This window comes from Vespa mandarinia, chromosome 7 (assembly GCF_050613455.1).
Source record: "Vespa mandarinia isolate Hongniang chromosome 7, ASM5061345v1, whole genome shotgun sequence".
Taxonomy (NCBI): domain Eukaryota; kingdom Metazoa; phylum Arthropoda; class Insecta; order Hymenoptera; family Vespidae; genus Vespa; species Vespa mandarinia.
Window position 1 is genome coordinate 6,120,001 of NC_140816.1, and position 7,500 is coordinate 6,127,500.

General features: G+C 37.6%; 1 protein-coding gene across 18 annotated transcripts in view; it reads right to left on the bottom strand.

Moving 5' to 3' along the window:
• The window catches only part of FoxP (forkhead box transcription factor P), a 288,984-nt gene that overhangs the window by 92,508 nt on the left and 188,976 nt on the right, over positions 1-7,500 (bottom strand). The gene's annotated exons all lie outside the window — the stretch shown is intronic.

The window sequence follows — 7,500 nt, forward strand, 5'->3', positions numbered from 1 at the left end:
TTAAAAGTGAGTACAAAAATGATCGGTCTTTTAAAATCATTATGATGTAAGCGAATACATAATCAACATAAATCTCTCTCTCTCTCTCTCTCTCTCTCTCTCTATCTATCTATCTATCTATCTATCTATCTATCTATCTATCTTGTCTATCGATAAAAAAATCAAAATAATTCTTTTTCTATTTACCATAGTATAAAGTTAATTTAATGTTAGATTAAATATATCAACATTAATTTGCACGTATCGAAAGGAAAATTTTTAATCTATCAGATGTTCTTTAAAGAAATCGATTACTGATCGAATATAAAAATCGAATAAATCGTAATGTATTAAAAATGTTCCGTACCGATCGAACGTTCGAAGAAATTTTAGGAATGAAAAATCTGCGATTTATATTTCATGATATATCTTATAAAGGGAGGGAAAAAAAAAGTAAAAAAAAAAAAAAATACCTATAGTATTCATTTGTCATTCCTTTTTTAATACATCGCAAAGTTGTCTTATCCATTTATCCAAAACGTTTCCTCTCCCAACTTTGTCGGCTAGAACGGGAACAAAGTAGGCTTCTATTTTTCTCTGATGCGGTACGAGAGTAGCAACCCTATACTTATTCCTTCGTTTTTTTCAAGAGGGACATGCGGATGAAAAGAGAAAGAGAAAAATATAGAAAAGGGCGGAGAAGTGGTACTTCGTTTCTCTATATATGAAGTGTATACCAAAGTAGAGAGAGAGAGAGAGAGAGAGAGAAAGAGAGAAATATATACATACATATATATATATATACACATACGTACATACATATATAATCTGTTACTATCCTCTACGTGGAGATCCTCCAGGAGAGGGGCTACTATACGAGATTCATCGGCTACTCTCTCTCCCTTTCGCTCTTTCTCTTTCTCTTTCTCTTTCTCTTTTCCCGTTTGCTGGAGGCTACGTTGGAGCAGATTAACCAGAAGGGATTATTATAAACGTAGGACGGAGAATATACGCATTTATTTTGCGCAAGGGATGAGAGGAAGAAAGTAAGCAAGCAAGCAAGCAAGCAACCTACCTACCTATTTATCTACCTCTCATTCCAATAAGAAAGAAAGAGAGAAAGAAATTCTTTTCGATTCATGATTCTCAATTTGATCAGAATCCTAATCTCCCTTCTCCATTTCTTTCTCAAACGTCATTATCAATTTATCATCCTTCGAATTTCACGCACTTTTACTTCTCCCATTCGTTTTCTCTATCACCAACAACTTAAAGAAAAATGTCAACTATCGAAATTTGAAAATCAGTCGTAGGATGCTATTTAAATCGTAATACGAAAGGACATTTAAATTTCAAACGAGAAGCGAAAAGTCTTCATTCATCTCGGTGAATCAAATTCGCTTAGGAAGTATGACGAGCACCGCGAGAGTGATTCTGGTGTGTGTGTGTGTGTGTATATATATATATATATATATATATGTGCGCGCGCGCGCGCCTTTTCTCGAATAGACAACGCACTGTCGACGAAGAGGGAGTCCCAAAGAGAAAGAGAAAGAGAAAGAGGATGAGGATGAGGATGAGGATGAGGATGAGGATGAGGATGAGGAGGAAGAAGAGGATGAGGTACGGGATTAAGCGCATGCACGGCGCCGGCTCCTCTCCTCCTCTTCGTATTAAACGATCCAACGAGTTTTATTTATTCAAGAAATGAAAATCCTAATAGACTTTTGCTTCGTTGTTATATTTTCTTTCCGGGCGCACGGCGTACGCCGTGTATTTACGTACCGGGATATATATCTCTTGCACGTAGAGCGTCTGCCCGTTGGCCCGATAATCAAGTACGTGATGGAACACCGACGCTGTGTTCCGCGTTCGTATTTCACACGGCAGACATCAATCGGACAACACAATCTCCTCCTTCTCCTCCTCTTCCTCCTCCTTCTCCTTAGATCGACTCGATTTGAAAAAATCATTTTACCTTCGTAACCCGTTCTTATCGAATCAGTTCGAGAGAGAGAGAGAGAGAGAGAGAGAGAGAGAAAGAGAGAGAGAAAGAGAGGGAATGATACCAACGAGTATGTTGATTTTTGAGATATATATATATATATATATATATATATATATATATATATATATATAATCAAATATAATTTGCAAAATCTGACAAGATATTAAATTGAAAACATTATTATAATTGAACTTTGTCTAGATTCCAAGAAACTTGAAATATGTACATTACCAATCGAACAATCCACATGATATATTCTTTAAATTACGTATATATATATATATATATATATATATATATATATGCAGGTATTCGAATTATATTATCGTTTTACCGTTTCTATTGTATCAGTTCGAAGCAACTATCGCCATTGTCGACAACAATTTAGATTATTCCATCTATTTATAATTTTTAGTTTAAGCACGTATATCGTTTATTATGCTGTTGTTATTTTTAGGATAATTAAGGAATGACATGGCATGCTCGCAATTTTCTTCACTTGCACTTGTTTTTTTTTTTTTTTTTCTTTATATTATTTTACTTTTATTTAATTTTTTCTTTTTTGTTTCGTTTTATCTTTTTCCCCATTTTATTCTTTCTTATTTTTTCTTTTTTTTTTTTTCTTTTTTATTCTTCAATCATAACACATTTTCTCTCGTTTCTAATCGACACTTTCATAAAAGATAGATACATTTCTCTGGCAACGTGACAATTACGAAAAACAAATTGAGAAATTAGCAAAACAATTTAAAATCGATGATTCTTTCTTACCTTCGGGCACACACAGAACAACAGAAGATATAAATAATCTAGAAAACGATAGTATTCACGATCTTCGCAAACAGAAAGAGAGAGATAGAGAGAGCGAGAGCGAGAGCGAGAGCGAGAGCGAGAGAGAGAGAGAGAGAGAGAGAGAAACCTTGTTATGTCGAATTCGATTATTTGCATCGCAACGTGACGCCTTCTCTAAACTTCTCCTACTACCGACAACAATAACAGGACGCATTTCCGTGTGATTATGCAAACTCTCGCGGTATCGTCGTTTCTAGAAAACGTTTCTTGTAAAAACGATAATAACTCCTCTCCTTCGTTTCTTATCACATCCGATGCTCCGTTTTTGGTCAATCCTAAAATAAATATTTGAATCGAGACAATCGGGACTAAAGAAAATAAAAACAACTTGTAAAAAATGAAAATGAAATATCCATAGGATTAATTAAAACTCTGAGCTACATTTTTTGATAATTTTAAATAATAATCTTAGACGTTCGTATCGACGTTTCACGATTATTACCTCCCTCCTGTCATCCTTTAAGAAATACAATCAAATTTTTATAATCGACGTATATCCATCATCTAACTCGACTAATTCCCAAAGCGTTATAGCGGTCGTGTATATTTGGCGAAGCCAAAGAATCGATGCGAATGTTAAACGACGAAAAGAATGTCAATTCCGTTTTCGCCATTAAGTATACCACATACATACAAGAAACGAGAGGTGCCACGGTAAAGTACAGAGAGAGAGAGAGAGAGAGAGAGAGAGAGAGAGAGAGAGAGAGAGAGAGAGAGAAAGAGAGGATAAGTGGTATTGGGGGGGTGGGTGGGGGGGAGGAGGGATTCGAGGTTGGCATAGGGGAGGATAGGCGATCGGCAGAAAGGAGGATGGGGGTGGGTTGGGAGGGGGAGGGGTACCCTTCGCTCGTAAAACAGCCGAAGGTAGAGACGGAGGAGGCGGCGACCAAATTGAATTTGGGTTCTGGCCTCTGTTTAGATTCCTCGTTGGTTGTTTAGTTTAGAGGAACAAAGAAAACATCTATGTGTTTATTCTAGCCGACGCTTCGTCCCCGCCAACTTCCCACCCCACCCCACCCCTTATCCTTGACTCGCTCGCACTCTCTCACCGAAACACCCTGCACCTTACCCCCACCCTTCTTGTCTCTCTTTCTCTCTTTCTCTCTATTTCTCTCTTTCCCTCTATTTCTCTATCTCTCTATCTATCCATCTCTCTCTCTCTCTCTCTCTCTCTTACTCTCTCTATCTCCTCTAAACTACGTCCACGTAACATACTCTTTCTTCGTCTCCCTTCCCTTCGTTTCCCATTGGTTTCATGGTGATTCAACTTGCTTGCACATGCACGCACGCACGCACGCATACATTTACACGGCTCTACCCCAAAATGCACGTGTTCTCTTTCACACCGTCCTCCCTCTTTTACTTCTACTCCTACTCCACCTTCTCCTCATCCTACTACTTCTACTCCTACTCTTTCTCTCTTCCTCTCTTCCTCTTCCTTCCACGGCTGACCTCAGAAGCGGCTTGTCAACCCTTCGTCCTACGAGTGCTTAACGGTCACATAAACGTACAAACTCGCATACGCATATACATACATATCTATATATATATATATATATATATATATATATATATATATATATTTATATATACATATACATATATATATACTAGACGGACGATCTTTTTACGTCGCTTCTCAACTCAATATTAGCATTTTCATATCGATGCTCGCCGCTAAAAGGTCGAACCCTCCGCCCCCCCTCACTCCTTTTTTTTTTCTTTCTTTCCCTCTTTCATTCCTTCCTTCCTTCCTTCTTTGTTTTTTTTCCGTTCCTCCTTCACTACTACCTTCGTATCGTTCATTCTCTCCTCTCAAAAAGAACTCGACAAATCCTAAATCGAAATCGCTATAAACAATTATTCCTTTTCCTTTATTTTTCTCAACGTTTGACGTTTATTAAAGAAACGTGAGGAATTTAATGATCCAATGAGGAAAAAAAAGAAATTTCAGGTCGGCATAGGAGGAGATTAGCGGGGTTAAGGGAGGGTCATAAGGTGGAATAAATGAAAAAGAAGAAAATGTTCTTTATTCTCCCTCCGTTTGAAATTCCTGTCTTAAAGAGAAAGAGAAGGAGAAGGAGAAGGAGAAAGAAGGAGAGAGAGAGAGAGAGAGAGAGAGAGAGAGAGAGAGAGAGAGAAACATATATACATATGTACGTACGAATGCACGCAAAAGAGCTATTCTCGTTAAATCAAGGAAAAAGAGGAAGCAATGTGCGCTCTAACACTCGGCAGAAAATAGCCGACGATTGAATGCGACATTTATTACGCACCCCTCCCCCCTCTCTCTCTCTCTCTCTCTTTCTATCTGAGAAATCGAGTTGGTGCCTTTAACGAAATGTTTTTCTTCTTAGTTATTGTTATTTGGTTATCGAGTAGAGTAAAATTACTTTCACTTTTTCCCCCTCTCTTTCTCTTTCTCTCTCTCTCTCTGTCTTTCTCTATCTCTCACTCTTTCTCTTGCCTTCCTCTTTCTTTCTCCCTTTCTCCACACTGTTCCTCCTCCTCTTTCTTCCAAGTGCTCGTATTCCTTCCAGAATTCTTCTCCCCCTTTCCCTATAGCCCTTCCTTTCTCCACCTTCATTCCTTTTCTCTTTGTTGAATGGAGGGAAAGAAAGAGAGCGAGAGAGAGAGAAAGAGAGAGAGAGAGAGAGAGAGAGAGAGAGAGAGAGAGAGAGAGGGAAAGATTTCCGACGCTTCAAAACACTCGCGAGAAAGCGGCCCGCGGGGAACGCAATTTCCAAAATAAACGGTGAACGGCGGCTCTGCAAATAATCATCGCGCGTGCTTTTAATTAAGTTTCACTGTCTCAAGCACGGTGTCCTTGGAAAACCCTCGGTCCGAGGATTCCTTTCTTCTAATCCGCGATACGCGCATCTCTGCGAACAGATATTCGCTTTGCTAAGGGACGAAGACGAAAAGAGGATGAAAGAGAGAGACAGAGAGAGAGAGAGAGAGAGAGAAAGATGAGAGAGAGAGAGAGAGAGAAAGAGAGAGACGAAGAGAGAGAAAAGGAAAAAGACAAAGAGGACGACAATGACGTTGTCGGTTCGACGTTTCTAAGCAGACTGAAAATATTACAACGTATGAATGAATGTTTCTTATCCTATTAGTACACAAATACGTCCTTGTCAATGAAAATTTAATAACGATCATATTTTTGTAGTTGGCGAAAAGAAAAACATAAGTTATTGTATAGGTGTATACAACCTCGTGTAACAATCGTCTTACGACTAATGTAACGTGTGTTTGTCTTTTAGTTTTGAAATAAAAAGAGAAAAACAATAACGTAGTATCGGTAATAAATTGACAAGGACATAAGATAGAACGTAATAGTAGTATCAATTTGTTATTGTTATAATAACGATAATGACGATGGTATCGCATGGAACGTGACAAAGCGTACGTCGTTGACTTTATCGAACAAATAAAGTGGCTCTCGGGTCTGACGTAGTCGCGTTTCTTCGCAAACTCTTCAGTCTTCTTCTCGAATGTACGATCGTATTTCGACGATCGTTACGTTCAAAAGATATTTTATTGTTCTACTTGAAGCACGTACGTGTATAACTATACCGTATTATTAGACGTTAACCCTACGATATGAAATACCCATCGGTTACGACGGCAACGAGAACGTGTTACGATATATATGACAGAAAAATAAAAGTTCTGTTTGAGGGGAGGGCCAGGGGGTGGGGCTGGGATAGGTGGTTAAGGGTGGGGTATAACAGATATCAACTACATTTCATAATGTTTATGATACGAAGGTAAAACGTCCGATCGCAACGATCCCGCACTGAGTTGTTTCAGGTGCTCGTGGAAAATTCGTAGTTTTATCAACCACCGTAAATCGATCAATCGTGGTGCCGGCTACTACTCCCGGAATCGGTGCTAACATTGTCCAATTATTTTCATCCAACCGACGAATGAAATAATAATATTTTTAGTACGTTATAAAGAGCGTTAGGCAGGTGCAAAAGAATAATGAGCGACCGAACGTTTTCATCCGTAGACAAAGAGTATGAATAATCGAATCTGTATCTCTTATAAATGATCGTAGTCTCTTCGTACGTACATCGTAGGATATCTTCCCTCTACGATTAATATTACTTAACTGGCGAATAAATAAGAGACCGTTCGTTTTGGCGCGTTAATCGAGCCAGCGCCGAAGAAGAAAAGAAAAAAGCAAAAGAAGAAAAAAAAAAAAAAGGAGAGAAGAATCTTTCGTGAGATATCTTTGGCGAATCGCCAATCGAATGGATCGTTTTCTTCCGAGAGACATTCGCAAGGATCGCTCTTAATATTGTTTTAAGTAGATGCGTCTCGATGAGATTCTTAGTATAATATCGGCGATTTGGCAATTAAGTTCTACCTAAAGGAAAAACGAAACACAAAGACGATTTTCCAGATTTTTCACCGTAATTAGTTTCTCTTCTCTTTTTTTTATTTTTTTTTTTTTTTTTTTTAATATATCGTACTTGCGAATAACGCGATATTAAATAATTTTTTTTAAATAAAACAACAATCAAATAATTATTATTATTATTACCATTATTATTATTATTATTAAATTACATCATATTATGCTTATTTTTTTCTTTTATTTTATTTCTATTTTTTTTTTTTTTTACAGGTACACGAAATTATATTCCACTATT